This window comes from Lepus europaeus, chromosome 12 (genome assembly GCF_033115175.1).
Source record: "Lepus europaeus isolate LE1 chromosome 12, mLepTim1.pri, whole genome shotgun sequence".
Lineage (NCBI taxonomy): Eukaryota > Metazoa > Chordata > Mammalia > Lagomorpha > Leporidae > Lepus > Lepus europaeus.
This window is the reverse complement of record NC_084838.1, coordinates 31,649,035-31,664,545: the sequence shown is the minus strand read 5'-3', so window position 1 is coordinate 31,664,545 and position 15,511 is coordinate 31,649,035. Positions and strand designations below refer to the sequence as shown.

The window sequence follows — 15,511 nt, the reverse complement described above, 5'->3', positions numbered from 1 at the left end:
TGTTGTACAGATATTATTCACTCTATACTAATGACTTCAAAGATAAGCATAGGGTATATAGTGCAATATATAAGACATATGCTGGTTTCCTTTTTTTGAGATTTTCATGAGGTAGTAAATGAAACTGAAGACTTTGTTATTTCCACTATGCCTCATTGCTTCCAAGGTTTGTTTGGGAAACTAAATCACCAAGCTTATTAGAATGATATATAACAATTTTAGCAAATAATTCCTGAGTGGGAGCTTAAGTATTGCTCCACTGAGGTAAATGCATAAATTTCAGTAATTGGGCTTTTAAAATCAGCTTCACAGCTCTGTGGTCACCTTATTTGATTCTAGCTCTCATTTGCGTTTTGAGTGGAAAAATATATCTGATAACACTCTTGAAATATGTAGATTATTTGGGTTTGCTTTCTCATTTTGTATCCAAAAGAATTATTTATAGAATTATAACAAGAAAAATTTATCCTTGGGGCAAATATTATCAACAATAGTGTATGGATAGTCAATCTTGACATGGCTAGATTATTCCATTTACTTTAATTGTTATGATGTTATAGTTCTTACAATTTAGAGAATAAAGTGCAAACTTCTAGAAATTTTTATCAAATACATCCACATGATGATTTCCTTTATTCTCTTTCCCAGAAATTACTTGCAATTTTTTTTAATTTGAGTGGTTTGTTGATGAAGTGAATTTTCTGCTTAAATGAAATTATAAAGCCTTAGAGGAAGTGTTTGTGCTTTGAAGTAGTATTTAATACAAGATCATGCAGCTGCTACTCAGCAAACAAGAGATGTGCACTCTAAAAACCAACCAACATTATGTTCTGCTGTTGGGGTGATGCCAGGTTGATAATGGATACTGTGGACATTTGTATTGCAAATTCTTACCATTATTTGCCTTACAGGCTTCATCTGCAGATGCTACCATAAAGGCTTGTTGGCCTAAAATTTCACATTACACTCTGTCCAACTCTGCTCCTTGTCATGGTTCTTCTATCTTGGCGATGGTGTCAAAATTCACCTAACAACCAAAGCTAAAATTTATCGAAGATTGCCAATGCTTCCCTCACTTTCACTTCCTCATCCAACTGATCTCTAAACACTAATAATATTTTGGAAATATTTTAAAATCTCTGTTTACCAGGAATCACTCTTTTATTGTCACTTAGCAATGAAATTATTTTTGAAGAATTCCAGTGATTCATACTTATCACAATCCAGTCTTCCAGATGGAGCTTCTCGGAAACACAGATTCATCAGGTTGTTTAAAAAGAAGTATTCATTGTAGGGGTGGGGGATCTGAGATGACTGAATAGGGAACAAGATGAGCTGATTTTTGACCATTGGAAAATACCAGAAGAACAAGGGAGGAGCCATGTTCCCAGGGGTCAGTTGGAGGGAAGTTTTCAGTAGAAAGTCTAAAGAAAGACTCTATGGAGCAACTAAACCTGTACAAACATGCAGTGGCTAGCAGCACATCACCAGGGACTCTCACGGCCAGCAGAGTTGCAATCTTCTTAGACTAATAACAGAAAATTGCAGCAGCCTGCATGCAATCTGAAGGAGAACCTCATGGCCCCCATTGACTTTGAGTCTAACCTGAAGAACTGTTGGTGGGGAGGATGTCCACCCAACCATCTGAAGGCAGGGCACATTGATTTCCTCTCTTCCCTCCACCAAGGTAGCCAGTGAACAGTGGGGTGGAAGTGCCATCCTCCAAGAATAAAGTGAATGAAGGTTTCTGCAGCCTCCAAGCCACTGACGGATTTTGTGTGAGGGAAAATATGTGGCCCCCACTGATGTGAGTCTGGCCTGGAGAGCTGGCAAATGTGGGAGTGTGCTCACTAAGTTAATTACAGGGAGGGCATGTTTCTCCCTTTCCCTCACCTGACTAACCTCTGTGGGGCAGGAAACTGGCACCAGGAATGAGGTAGCTCTCTCTGTGGACAGAGGGACTCATAGGTCAGAGAGTGGATCCCATGAACCCTGTGACCATGGGAGCTCATCAATATGTGGGAATTCTTTGACTGCGAAGTAGAGTAGGAAACAGAGAAGTGTTTAGCTGGATTCTTGGGCTATAATTAGGTCTAACTCCAGAGGTTTGGAGCTCCCTGAGTGCTGGGAAGGGTCATTGCAGAGGGCTCTGTGTTCATACTATGGAGCACACAGATTCTTTGAGTAGTTCATGTGCCTTAGTTGATGGGGTGTATAGGCAATTGGGCTCACCCTGAGAAGTTGGTTCACATTGACAGAGAAGGGCTGGGATTGTGAACATGCCAACCAGCATCATAACCTCCTCCTTACTGACTATAGAGATCTACCATGCCCAACTTGGGTGTCACTCTGGACTCTAGCTTCACCCTTGAGCTTAGGCTGGAGATGCTGGCTCCACATAACATATACTTTTGTATATCTGTTCAAGGAGCAGACATTCCAAAAAGCCACAGAGGCACATTTAAAGAAAAAACCTTCAGAGGAAATACCAATACATGTTTTCCTAGATGTGAAAAATATAAAACTACAAGAAACATGAACAGGAAAGACAATATGATTCCTTAAAGGAACACGGGAATACTTCAATATTAGATCGGGAAGATGTGCAGGTCAATGTAATGACTGAAAGGAATAATCATAAAACTATTCAAAAACACAGAGAAGGAAATACATGAGTTAAAGAAATTGATACGTGACACGGATAAGAAATTCTGCTGGAAAATAGATATATTAAAGAAAACCAAACTGAAATATTAGAAATAAATAATTCAATATGTCAAATAAAAAGTACAGTGGAAAGCCTTAACAACAGACTCAGTGAGAGATAAGAAAGAACATTTACAGGAAAATGGCAAGACCAAGTTGTTACTTATCAATAATTACCTTGAATATAAATGGCCGAAAAGTTCTTATTAAAAGACACAGACTGGTTGAATGGAATAAGAAGCAACAACAAAATCAACAAAAAATGAATGTAATTTGAGACCATTATTCGTAGTGAAATAAGCGAGCTCCCAAAAGACAAATGTCATGCTTTTTTTTTTTTGAATTTGTGACAACTAAAAATAGAGCACAAAAATCACAATATATATGAATGAAATTGACATCTTGAGATTTAATTGTTGTTTATAGTCATTGTCTATACTCCTGAAGAATAGTGGTCTTTCTACATATTATTTGTTGAATTCTTCAGTTGAAGATTAAGTTTGTGATTTTGATTCAACTTGAAAGTATGTCATAGCAAATTAAAAGAAAAGAAAAGCAAGAAAGAAAGGAGGTTGTGGCTGAGGGGGAGGCTGAATGTGTGGGAAGTATTATTATGTTCTTAAAATTGTATACATTAAATACATGAATTCTATTTCCTTTATATCAATGAACAAATAGAATAAAAAACAACAAAATGAAGTATTTAGTGAATTTCAATGCACTATTTCAATTAAAATTTTGATTTGTTATAAATATCTCTCCTAATTTTATGATTAAGCTTTATTTCTTAATTTCTGACTGTACTCCAACTCTTTGTATGCCACCACAGTGACAGCAACTATAAATCATCTACTTATTTTTATATGCTTCTTGGTAATATTTATATCCCCCCATTACCACTGAGAAATTTCTATCATTAATCAAGAACAAATTAGAATGTTATATCATTGGTGAAGCCTTTATTACTTCATGTTTCATTCCCAACAAGTTCTTAAGATTGCTTACTTGGCATAGTGAATAGAATTGTGTTTAGAATACGAAGAATTCAAATCAGCACAAGTTTAGTTCATGTAATTTTTCACAAATTATTTAATCTCTCTGAGACTCACTCCCCTTTACTGAAAAAAAAAGAGTATAGTTATAAGACATAACCTTGTTATTCAAACTATTATCTAAGGATATGCAGAATTGGCTTCACCTAGAAATATGTTAAAGATGTGGGATCTCAGGCCACAGTTAAAATATATTGAATCAGAGTACATTTTAGCATAATCCCCATGTAGTTTTTTAAAGCACATTCATTAAAATTAGAGAAGTACTGACATATGGAAACTTTACCTGTTATTGTCCTCTTCAAACAGAATATAGAATCAGTATCTATGTTTCTTTGTATTTTTTCATATGAAATGATAATTAAGTGTAAGCTAATATATTTGGTTATTAACCAAAGCAATAGTATTTTCTAATGCTGGAGGGAGAATAGGGCATGTTGACCGTATTGAGTGATTTTTTCAAACTCCATTCGACTTTGCCTAACATACCTATTCCCTACATAAAATTCAGTCCATTCTTGTAATGCTGATGCCCCTGTGGCTCACAGAACTGTTTATTGTACCCAACTCTATTTCAACCTATTATTTTCTCATTAAAAATCATGTTTGTTTTTCCATTCCAATAATCAAATAATTCATATTGAGTGATTTGGTTCATAGTTTGAATTTTATGATAAACATTCCCAGAAAACTCTTTAGTTTCTTGTAAAAATAGATTTCTGGTGGTTCATGGCACCAATTGAAATACATAACACCAGCAGTGGACACAATTCAGGCTTACCTTCTATTCTGTAGCTGTGTAGTTTTTAATTTTATGATTTTAGTATACCTAATCATAGATATTTTTAAGCAAACAAAATTGCTTTGTCCTTGGTAGTCCTAGAAAATTAATAAATCCCAATAATGATTTATTTAATATAAAATAAAAAGGGAGCTATTTGCCCAAAGGCACACTCTTGTACAGTATGTGATTTTGGGTACTGTCCTTATTATATAAGTGTCTTTGTAATATATAAACTTATCTCTTTTCTGTGAGTTTGCATTTAAAAATTCCGTGAGCCCTGTTTCCACCAAAATGATGGTTTTTGAAGTTCTAGCTATGTCAAGGAGAATCAATGATACTGTAGATATTTGCATTTGTAACTTGAAATATTGGGTAAAATATTGACACTGAGGTTGACTTTTTAGGTTTGTTGCATTAAATAAAATAATATTTGTTTTGAAGAGCTTTTCAGATGTTAATTTTGTTACTGTAATTCTAATTATCATCATTATTACTAAACTAAAGGATCAAGTCCAGGATAATGAGATGTCATGTGAGTTCTAAGTTATACAGCATTTGTGATCTTAATTTATTTTAACTTTTCCATTAAAAATTACCTGATCTTTAGACTTGTGGTAGTACAGGTGGAAAGATATCAGAAAAAATTCTTAAATTCTCTAGATACAAAAGGATAAGCTTGTTCCAAATCTGAATATATTAGGCAGTACAAATTTCCAAAGGTAATGCAAACCTGCTTTTACCAGAGATTAGTACAAAATCCTCTCTTAGATATTCATATCTCATAAATTATATTCCTACTTATGCTTCCTATCTCTACAGGAAATATGAGCCTATTCTAAATTTGATATCAAGGAAGTAGACAAATAGTGTTGAAATGACTTATACAGTTCATGAAGCCAGTCAGAAACAAAACTAGAATATAAATCTCATAAATCCCAGAATAATATGCTTTACAGGATAATATCAGTGAAATGGATAACCTCAAGACAACATACCCAGAACACTCATTAATGCAAGATTAAGGGAAAGAACAGTTCAGTGTTCATATTAAAAATATTTTGGTAGAATATGTTTATGTACAGATTTGCTTGAAGATATTAAAAATGAGGTCATTACCTCAAAGTTTATGGCAGCATTCAAACTTTAAAATACAATAAACTCTAGTCAGAATGTCCAGTGCTTTTAAAAAGATCTGAGTTACTTTTGGTTGCATTTTAATAGCATGCATACCCTTAACTCTACATGTATGTGACACTAAAAAGATACAACTGCTTCTACCTCCTTTTTGCTTAAACAGTGAACCCAAAACATTTTTTTTCTGATACCCAAGTAATCGTTTTAACCCTTTCACTTGATATCTCTGAAGACTGACAACTACTTAGTATTCATGCCTCAATTCCAATTCCAATTATCAAAAGGATTATCATGAGTAACAATTCACTCAGCAACCATGTATCCCTTCCCATCTTGGCCCCAGTTACTGTGCTCCACCCCAATGATCTGGGGATTGAGTCATAAATTGTCCATTCCCTGAAAGGTCTTACATTCTATCTTGGGTGGTGTAAGTAAATAAAATGACTTACACTATTGATTTTGGAGAAGAAAGATGTATTTTAATGGAGCAAAGGTGGGAGAATGAACAGGGAAAAAGGACAAGAACAATAAACTATGTTTTTCCTTATGCAGATTGAGGAAACATTGCCTGAGGTTTCACAGTGTGTAAAATTGTTTTAAAAACAGTCTAAAATGTACAAAATCCTATGAAAAGAAGATCTTTCTGCCTTGATAAAATGAACAGAAAGCAGAGATTTATGAAATAAGATCAGTTCATCAGCACATAAAGATAAACATTTGCATTTATCCTTCAGCAGAACCTGTGGACTATATTTCTCTGTTTGTTACCAATCAAAATTTTCTCAGTTTATCTGCCTGTTCTAAAAATGAATACCTTATTCCTTTTACACATGATACTACACTTGATCTTAGCCAAAAGGCCTAGAAGCGATGACCTTATTCCTTTTATTATGAATAATCTTCGAGGGAAATTTGATTCTGAGGAAGACACTGTTTTCTAAAATAAATAAAGTGATTAAAAATTAAAGACATTCCAAAAGATTTATTTCCCTTGTGTGGAGATTTATTCTTCATTCAAAAAAATATTTATCATTCAAACACTGTACAGGAACTGCACCAGAACCTGGGAGTTAGAAAATCAACAACACTTGCTCTGAATGTCATATAATTTACCTGAAATGTTTTTCCAGCAGAAATCCACCCAGCCCTTCCCTCCATTCATGCTCTTCAGGTAGTTACTTAGTTACCAGTTTCTTAGGCAGGTCTGTCTTTGTCCCCTCATCTAAAATTTCAACCATTCCTTTACAACAAACTCCCTTTCTGACTTTTCTGATGTCTTGGCAACAATTGCTACCTACCCTGCTTTGCATACTTGGCTTAATATTTCTCTTACTGGAATATAAGATCCAAAGAAGGTATTAATTTTTATTATTTCTTTAGTCCAGGCACTTATAATAACAACAAACAGACTTGGTGTTCAAAAATAGTTATTGAATAATCGGAGCATATTAGAGATGATATTACAGTTCTTATTTACACACCAATGATCTTTTCTGGGTAAGGGAATGTGATTCACTCATCAATCAATCTTTTAGGAGATAGTATTAAATTTATCAATGCTCATTTGCAATCCTAGAGAAAAGGCACTACAATTTTAATCCTGATATTTAACTCAACAGCCTGAATACTGAAAAATGAAGTAACACAAGAATGTGTTCGTGGAGAATAAATGAAATGTTTTTCTGCAAGACACAGTGTTATAAAGAAGATTTCATTAATATTTCCTATATCTTATTCAATGTTTGCCTCTAAAATTATTAGATGAATTGCTTCAGGAACTGACTTTGGGAAATAGAGCAAATTAAATGTTATAATATAAAAATTATACAAAAATTTGACCTTTCTAGCTCCCTGACCTAGAGTTTGTCTACCATGCCTAACTTGGTATATTATTCTATTTGCAGTCTCAAATTTTTTCTACTATTTGGAAATAGTCTTGCTTCTTGTCATGGGTAATAAGAGAAAGCTTATAGTGGTGCAGACCATTTTCAACATTAAGTCATTTTTACCTCTGGTCTCAGTAATGTCTAGACTCATGTTTTGTATTTTGGGTCAATATTCATTCCTTTGGTCTAATAGATTTTCCTATCCCCTTTTCTTAGTTCTAATTCCTTTTTTTTGCATTTGAATTTTTCTCTTGTTACCAACAGTTAGCCTATTGCTGAATTCTCTTTTGCTCACATTTTTAAGATTTATTTTATTTACTTGAAAGGCAGAGTTACAGAGTATGAGAGGAAGAGACAGAGAGAGTAGTCTTCCATCTGCTGGCTCACTCTCCAAATGGCTTCAATAGCTAGGGCTTGGCCAGACAAAAGCCAGGAGGGAGGAGTTTTTTCTAGGTCTCTCACATGGTGTAGGGACCTAAGCACTTGGGCCATCTTCTGCTTCTCTCCTGGGCACATTAGCAGGGAAGCTGGATCAGAATTGGAGCAGCTCTTGTAATATAGGCAGTTGGAGGTAATCAGTTTCTGTTCATGCTGAATAGGGCTGATTTTTGTAACCATAGGACATTTTGGAAATGAATTCTGCAACCTCTAAGGCCGTTTCATAAAATACAGATACTACATTGTATCTTCCTTTTGTTTGTATCTTTAAAAATTATTTACTTGAGAGAGGAAAAGAGAGATAAACACACACACACACACACACACACGGAGACAAAGATCTTATCTGCAGGTTCACTCCCCAAATCTCCACCTTGGCAAGGGCTTGGTGGCACTGAGCTGAAGCTGGGAGCTGGGAACTCAATCCAGAAGACAGGAAATCAGTTGAAGTTTCTCTTGTGTATGGCAGGTACACAATTACTTGGGCATCATCACTATTTATTAGAATTTGCTTTGTCAAGAATTTGGAATCTGGAGCCAGAGACAGAAATCGAATTCAAGTACTCTGAGGTCAGTTGTAGGCACCTAAACTGTCAAGACAAACATCTACCTTCCTTGATCTTTTGTGATTTTTCAATCTGAGGGAAGTCAGCTATAATGTCATAAACACTGTTGTTTTACTCCAGTTAAGCTACTCTAACAAAATGACAGAAACTAGGTTGCTCATAAATAACCAAGAAACTTTCCTGGCAGTTTGGAGGAGGCTGAATTTAAGATGAAGGCTCCATAAGACTTGGTGTCTGGTGATGATCTGTCTCTTCATTGATAGCCATCTTCTCAATATAACTTCACATGGTAGAAGGGACAAGGGATCTCTGGGGCCTTTTTTATAACAGCACTAATGCTATTCACAAGTGCTCTGACATCATAATCTGATTATTTTCACAGTTCTTGTTTCTTAACAGCATCACCTTGGCAATTAGAATTTTAACATTTAGATTTTGGAAGGACATAGCATTCATTTCATCATGACAACTTAAACCATCCCCTGGTAAAGTCCATGTGGCCAGAATCTAAAGCATCCCTTCAACAGTCAGCACAAAATTGTCATCCAGGTGAATGAGATTTCTTGGAAGTATATCCTTTTGATCAGTCAAATCTTCAGAAGTCTCTAGCCTTAGCCAATAACTGGTTTGCAACTGTGTGAGATACAGGAGGCCAGAACCACATATGTGAGCCATTCCCAAATTCATGACCCAAAGCTAATGTGTTATATAATAAATACATATTGTTGACAATAAAGTAAAAATTATACTAAATTTTTCAATTAGTGATATAAAAGAGTGATTGATCTTGCATCTAAGAAAAAATAAGAGAATTTCTTCTGTCCAATGTGCATCTTCTATTACTGCTTGCCATTTTCACACTTTCCTCAGCCCCTGTCATTTTTGGGAGCTCCATGTTTGGAACAACACAAAGGGAAAGAGGAAGGTGTATAAATTTCTGCTTATTTATTGTGACTTCTACCACAGTGTCCAATTAGCCTGGATGCTGTACTAGGAGTTTTGAATATACAGGGTGTCCACAAACATGGCAGAGACTCACACATCTCTTATTCAGAATTGTGCTATGCTGAGAAACTAGGGAAATTCACCCCTAAAACTCATGAATATCTAACTTTCTTCCAACATCTGCAGCATGTGAAGAGAGACCTGTAAAGAGTCCATTAGTAACTCAAATATTATCACGACGTGTACATGGCAAGACTAAAGTAACAAACAACCCCCACAAAAAAACTCAAACATCTTGGAAACAACTTGGATTTAATAAAAACAAGAAAGATAAAGGAAGAATAATTTATCAAAATTGAAAAAAAAAATGAAATGCAAAATTTTCACAAAAGCATAGCCAATGACTAGTGAATTTTTACTGTTTTCCTCGGTGAAGAGGGTGTATTAGCTATGATTAAATATATATTTGTTTTCTAGATGTCTAGTGTAACTGAATAATTTATTATCTCTAGTTTTAACTATATTGATATACAAATCAGTTACTCTTAAATAATTAGTTTTGTGGAATCAATACTTGTATCAACAGAATTTAACCTACTTCATTTTGTTTTTATAAACGCATAAAGATATTTTAACTCATGATAGAATGGCAGGTGCCCTAAATAGCACTCTGGCCTCAGAATCAGCCCTTAAGGCATTTGGATCCAGCTAAAAAGCCCATGAGAGTTTCTCAGGCTTGGAAAGCCAAGACACTGTGGCAAAAAAATGATCTAAATGAAAGATCTCTGTGAGTGATATCCCAACTGAAAGAACGGGCCATCAAAGAAGGAGGTATCTTTCTCTGAAGGAAGGAGAGAACTTGTACTTTGATTATGGCCTTGTCTAAATAAGGTTGGAGTTTGTGAACTCAAGAGGCTTCCATAGCCTTGGCAACTCATGACTAGAGCCTAGGGTGATTACTGACACCATAAAAAAGAGTGTCAATTGTTAAATCAAGAATAGAAGTCACTGTGCACTTACTCCCTATGTAGGACCTCTGTCCTTAATGTATTATACTATGTGAATTAACAGTAAAACTAGTATTCAAACAGTAATTTATACTTTGTGTTTCTGTGTGGTAGCAAACTGGTGAAATCTTTACTTAGTATATACTAAGTTTATCTTCTGTATATAAAAATAATCAAAAATGAATCTTAATGAAGAATGGGATGGGAGAGGGAGGAGGAGATGGGATGGTTTGCAGATGGGAGGGAGGTTATGGGGGGAAAAGCTACTATAATCCAAACATTGTACTTTGGAAATTTATATTTATTAAATAAAAGTTTAAAACAAAAAAAGTAAAAAAAATTGAAAAATAGAGTTATAAAAAATAAATAAATTATAAGAGCTTTTTTCTTTACTACTGGAAAATCATCAAATACATAAATTACATAAAATATGTATTTTATTTGCTATTATGGAAATGAAATATGGTTTTTACTCAATTTTTAGTATATGTCATAATTTTATTTTTCATAGGGATACCTATTTTTAAAATATTGACTTGAAGTGGATGCAAGAGGAAACCATTATACTTCGTGCAATAATCCAGTCCCTAAATGACAGAAATCATATGTTTTCCCTGATATGGTTAACTAATAGAGTACATAAAATGTAATGTGTTGTAGTGAAATGGACGTTCTGAGATTCAATGAGTGTTTACAGTCTTTGTCTCTTCTGTTGAGGAACAGTGTTCCTATAACTAGTACTCAAAGAGTATTTTACACTTTATGTTTCTGTGTGAGTGCAAACTGTTGAAATCTCTACTTAATATATACTAAATTGATCTCCTGTATATAAAGAGAATTGAAAATGAATCTTGATGTGAATGGAATGGGAGAGGGAGCGGGAGATGGGAGGGTTGCAGGTGGGAGGGATGCCAGTGTCATAGGTGGCAGCTTAACCCACCACACCACAATGCCAGCCAGTCATCCACTTCTTTGTAGGTCTATTCCATTTTTCTAGACCTGATCTACTTTTTCTTACCCATCAGACTACAAGAGCTTTCTAACTGCTATCTCTTGTATTTTGAAAGGAAGTTTTGTATAGCAACCAGATGATTTTTTTTTTTTTTTAATTTTTGACAGGCAGAGTGGACAGTGAGAGAGAGAGACAGAGAGAAAGGTCTTCCTTTGCCGTTGGTTCACCCTCCAATGGCCGCTGCAGCCGGCGCACCACGCTGATCCGAAGGCAGGAGCCGGGTGCTTCTTCTGGTCTCCCATGGGGTGCAGGGCCCAAGGACTTGGGCCATCCTCCACTGCACTCCTGGGCCATAGCAGAGAGCTGGCCTGGAAGAGGGGCAACCGGGACAGAATCCAGCGCCCCGACCGGGACTAGAACCCAGTGTGCCGGCGCCACAAGGCAGAGGATTAGCCTGTTGAGCCACGGCGCCGGCCCCCAGATGATTCTTTGAAGTTGGTCAGCTTTTGTGTCACTTCCCAATCCTGTTAAAATACGATTCAGTTTCCTTAGTTGGGTTTACAACATCTTTGCCTTTTCTTATAAACTCATTTCATACCATTCTATCTCTCACTCAACGTGCTTTCCAAATACTGGTCTTCCTTTTCTTGTTTATAATATAAAGCATTTGCTGTAAGTGTTCCCTCTACCTAGAGAATTCTTTTCCCTGTTTTGTATGGTGAGTCCTTCCTATCATTAAAATGCCATCCTCTAAGGGAAAAAAAAGTCACTCTTACCTGACTGTATTCTCACTCAGTACATACACAGCATGTAGTACTAAATAATATTTGCTTATTTTTTGTACATACTACTTATATTTCCATAAGAGATATGACAACCTTGAGAGAACTGTTTCTAGCACAGGGTAGTTGATTAATAAATGTTTGTTGAGTAAGTTAATGTTCTGAACCTGGGATTCTCTGTGATTCAGGTGAGCAGCGTTGGCTAAATGGCCAACTAGGATCTACCACATCTGAAGACTACAGTATTGTTATGCCTAAATGAGCCTGAAGGTCTTGCAAGAAAAAAAAAAGAAATCTTAATAAGAGCCTTACAAATACAGATAGCTCATTTAGGCAGTGATCTAAATTTGTATTTTTCTCCACTGCAATGTGCTCCCAGTAGAATTCATTTTAAGAATTGTTGAAGTTAGAGGCAGATGTTTGGTGCAGTGGCTCGGCCACCACTGGGGATGATCTCATCCCTTATCATTGTCCCTAGTTCCAGTCCTGGCTCCACTTTTAATTCCAGCTGTCTGCTAGTGTGAATTCTGGGTGGCAGCAGGTGATGGCTGAAGTAGTTGGGTCACTGTCACCTACAGGGGAGAACCAGATTGAGTTCTGGGCTCCTTGCCTTGGCTTGGCCTTCTCTTAGCTACTGCAGGCATTTGGGGAGTCAATTATTGAACATCCTACTCTCTCTCCCCACTCCTCACACTCTTTTTTTTAAAAAGATTTATTTATTTGAAAGGCAGAGTTACACAAAGAGAGAAGGAGGCAGCAGAGGTAGAGAAACATCTTCCATCCGCTGGCTCACTCCCCAATTCACTGTAATGGCTGGAGCTGCGCAGGCCAAAGCTAGGAGCCAAGAGCTTCCTCCAGGTCTTCCACGCGGGTGCAGGGGCCCAAAGACTTGGGCCATCTTCCACTGCTTTCCCAGGCCACAGCAGAGAGCTGTATGGGAAGTGGAGCAGCCAGATGTCAAACCTGTGCCCATATGGGATGCTGGCAATGCAGGTGGCGAATTTACCCACTACACCACACTGCCAGCCTCATACTTCTTTTTAAATAAATAAATAGTTTTTAAAATTTGGAAAGTTAAAGGTTAGTGAGGAAATTACAACACTTTTAAAAATAAATCATTTTTAAACACCTGCTCTACTGGTAAAAAACACTTAATTTTCACTTTGTTAATAAAGAACTACATCTTTAAATTTAAAAACAGAGCAGAAAAATGTATGATAATCTCTCTCACATCTACAGCTTAATAATTCTTTCTCATTAGCCTGACTAGAATTTTCATTGGGTGCTATGATTTTCAGGCTCTATCTTTGTCTCCTTTTGGAAAAATTAAGAATGCTGAAACTATATCTTGGATATTATGAAATCAAATAAAAAAAATAAAATCCATATACGTAGAATTAAAACAAATGGCATCTATTTACAACTGCTTTATTGAAATGTAGGTTGGAAGAGGTGAGTGGTACGATTTGGAATATTAAATTTTACTGTTTCTTATGCTCCAGGGAATCGGAGTTTTGTCAGGTTGAAAGTGTAGATGCCATTAAACAAAGCAAAATGCCTGGAAGGGGATGTAATACATTAGGCAATTTAAACAATAAGAAGAAACATTTTCATTTAACCTATGCTAATGTGTTCTTTCAAAAAATGTATACATCTTTGTCCAAAGGAATATTAGTTTTGTGAAAATGAAATAGAATTCAATGCAATTCAACACACATTAATTTTTATTGTACATATACAGTGTTCCAAACCATGCACTTGCATTTTTTTGCTCAAATACAGTGTACACTGAAACTACAATAACATATGAAATCCAGTAATAAACTAAGTAATAAAAGAGGACCCAAGGAATCCCCATGCTTCCTAATTCTGTGTATTCTAGTCATTTTTCATAGATGTCATGATTATGATTTTATAACCATATATAAACATTTTATTTCTTAGCTAAATTGCATTTACAAAAAAGTAGTAAAAATGAGGCAAATCATGAAAAGTTGAAATTAGGAGTAAAATGATCCTATGGGTTAGTAAAATATGGCAGATTAAAGGAAGCATAATACATACTAGCAGGGTCACTTTACTGCTTGAAATCTATCTTTATTTGGTGTTTTGAAAACATAGTATTTCATTGAAGCAATATTTTTTTCCATGTTATGTCATATGACGATGATGTATTAAATGTTGTGGCCTATTTATTTTGTAATATGAATGCAAAAATGGTATTTTTGATGAATTAATGATATATAATGTAAAGAGTTTAAAAATGCTCCAAAATATTAGTCTAACTCCTTTGCATATAAATACAGAAAATCCACATAAAGGATACAGTTGGCAGTTGTTTATATTTTTGCTGGAAAAATTTTGAGCCATTTGATGGAGAGATTTTTAAAAATTTAACGAATCATACTAAAGAGCTTTGAACCTAGACAGCTCATGGTGGAAAAAACCTAGAGCTGAATGTGTATGTTAGCATTCATAATAAGTGGGAGAGATATTAATGAGGTAATTAGCACCTATGCTATAAATATTTAACGTGCATAACTAAGACAAAATTGGCCATAAGTGATGACAGGTGCTGGAGACAGTAAAAAAGTAGAATTTTAAACCAGTAATACTCAGGGAATAAAACATTATCACATTAAATTAGTAACCAGACCTTTAATTAGTATTATGTATTAACACTTTTAAAACAAACAGTTTTCTAATCACAAAAGTAGTTTTTTCAATGTAGAGAATTTTCAAAATCTAAAAGCATAATTAAAAAGACAAAAATCATCATATCCCTTCTACCTGAATGCAACTAGTTAGCAAAAGTGTTTTCTTCTTGTCCTCTTTTGATGGATCCACACAATATTTAAGTTAGATGAGGGACCTATTTTGAATAACATTTTATTTAATATTTATACTTAGATTGTGTTTGATTAAATTATTAGTACACTTTCATATTATGTGATTTTGAATTCATAAAATGATACATAGAGGAAATTTGGAGCAACCTATGCTCTCATAAGGCAGTGAATCCATTTTTTTTTAAGATTTATTTATTTGTTTGGAAGGCAGAAATACAGAGAGACAGAGGCACACAGAGACAGAGAGGTCTTCCATATGCTGGTTCACTGCCCAACTGACTGGAGCTGGGCTCATCTGGAGCCAAGAGCCAGGAACTTCTTCTGGCTCTCCCACATGGTGCAGAAGCCCAAAGACTTGGGCCATCTTCTACCACTTTCCCAGGCCATAGCAAAAAGCTGGATCAGAAGTA

General features: G+C 35.4%; 1 pseudogene; it reads right to left on the bottom strand.

Annotated features, from left to right (window-relative positions):
• Nucleotides 1–6,374: 6,374 nt before the first annotated feature.
• LOC133772127 (U2 spliceosomal RNA) lies at nt 6,375–6,548 on the bottom strand (annotated as a pseudogene).
• Nucleotides 6,549–15,511: the final 8,963 nt, after the last annotated feature.